Source organism: Hevea brasiliensis, chromosome 14, assembly GCF_030052815.1.
Source record: "Hevea brasiliensis isolate MT/VB/25A 57/8 chromosome 14, ASM3005281v1, whole genome shotgun sequence".
NCBI classification, from domain to species: domain Eukaryota; kingdom Viridiplantae; phylum Streptophyta; class Magnoliopsida; order Malpighiales; family Euphorbiaceae; genus Hevea; species Hevea brasiliensis.
Window position 1 is genome coordinate 31630955 of NC_079506.1, and position 2137 is coordinate 31633091.

General features: G+C 36.5%; 1 non-coding gene across 1 annotated transcript; it reads right to left on the bottom strand.

The window, feature by feature from the left end:
• Positions 1 to 1544: 1544 nt before the first annotated feature.
• Positions 1545 to 1651, bottom strand: LOC131173527 (small nucleolar RNA R71). Its single transcript, XR_009143843.1, has one exon. It is a non-coding gene; the product is annotated as a small nucleolar RNA R71 (small nucleolar RNA).
• Between the last annotated feature and the right edge of the window lie 486 nt (positions 1652 to 2137).

A 2137-nucleotide genomic window follows, 5' to 3' on the forward strand; every position in this document is an offset into this window, starting at 1 on the left:
TCAGTTTTGGTCCCTTAAAGGGACCTTACAGCATGACCACATTGAATCCGAATTTGCTTTTGGTTCAAACACTTCTAACACATTCCATTTGGTCACAATTGACCATTTCTCACTTTAAACTAGGTCAAAGTCATTATTTACCAATTTCTCACATTTTTAGTCTCTAAACCCTAAGTGTCCAAACCCTAGTTCACAAATTCTTGCATTTAGCTAATTCAAAGCTTTTAACCATATTCATTCAACTTCTTAATGTTTATATTCCCTTCTAATTCAATCAAACCATGCAAATCACACCCCCCACCATGCTGGCTGAAATTTTAGTTTGGTCCTCACAATTGTTTTTGTTTCATTTCTTTAACTTCTAAGTTATTACAATTATATAAATCAAAAAGATAAGGAGGAATGTAAGAATTAGCCACTAACCTCTTTAGATGTCCTTTTCCTCTTCTTATTTCTCCTCCTTTCTTCTTCTTTTTGTAGGCAATAGCTAAATCAAAGGTCTAGGTTAAGATTTACTTAAGAACTTTAGGGAAATTTATGGTTAATTTAGGGTGTATGAAGCTTGAATTTAATGCTCTAATGGAGTTTTGAGAGAGAGAGCTTTGGGAGAGAGAGAGGCCAGCTGGTTGGGAGGGAAGACAAAATGATTTTTTTTTTCTTTTCTTTTCTTTTATGTATTTTATCTTATGGAAGACCAAAAAAAAATCAATTTAACTAAATTTATTAATTATAGGATTTATGGCATCATGCATGATGTCATGCATGATGTCACCTCTCTTCACTTTTTCATTTCCTCTTTTTTTTTTTCTATTAGTTCTTTAATTTAATTCTCGATTCTGAAATTTTCTTTTCTCAGATTTTATTTGACAGTTAGGTCAGGAGTCAGCTCTCGGGGTCAATTGACCAAATTGCCCCTCGCCGGTTCAACCCGGTTTGCAAATAATTCAATATTTCTTCCGGCTTTCTGACCTAATTATTTAACTAGCTTAACAGTTCTTTTTCGTGATTTTCTCTTTTTCACTGTGTTCGTAATAGTCCTAAGGACCGCAACGTCACATTTTACGGTTCGAAATTTGAGTTTAAATCGACTTCGCAGTCGTTCCCGAGAAGGTCACCCATCACTGTGAATCTCGGCTCGTTTAACTTCTTATATTCTATTTTTCTTATTTGTGCTTAACTAATTGACAATTACTAATTATTTGTGTTTATAGCTTATCCAGTTGTCTTAAGTGTGGTTCTAATCCCCTTAATTATCCGGACCGACACCGGTCACCGGAACAGTGAAATATACTAGGCTATGCAAATAGGGGTGTTACATTACAGGTGAGGATCCACATAAGCATTTAAAGGAATTTCATGTTGTGTGTTCTAGCATGAAACCTCAAGAAGTTTAAAAGGATCAAATCAAGCTTTGAGCTTTTCCTTTCTCACTGGAAGGCACAACTAAGGATTGGTTATATTACCTTCATTTCGGATCTGTCAACTCATGGAATGAGATGAAAAGGATATTTCTAGAGAAGTATTTTCCTGCTTTCCGTGATGCCAACATAAGAAAAGAAATTTGTGGAATCCGGCAGTATAATGGAGAGAGCTTGTATGAGTATTGGGAGAGATTTAAGAAGCTGTATGCAAGTTGTCCCCATCATCAAATAAGTGAGCAGCCTTTGATTCAATATTTCTATGAGGGACTTCTACCAATGGATCGCAGTATGATAGAAGCTGCTAATGGAGGAGCTTTGGTTAAAAAGACACCAGAAGAGGCAAAGAGGCTGATTGCTAACATGGCAGCAAACTCTCAGCAGTTTGGAATGAGAATGGATCAAACACCTAGGAAGGTTAATGAGGTAAGTAACCTTGAGAAACAGATTTCTGATTTAACTTCTTTGGTGAGGCAATTGGCTGTAGGGAACATGCAAACTGTTAAGGTATGTGGAATTTATTCGGGTTCGGGTCATGCTACTGATATGTGTCCTGCATTACAAGAGGATGAATCAATGCAACATGCTAATGCAGTAGGAAATTATGGACAGCATGCAGTAGGATATTATGGACAGCCACAACACAGGTATGATCCCTTTTCCAATACTTATAATCCAGGATAGCGAGATCATCCTAATCTGAGTTATGGGAATCAACC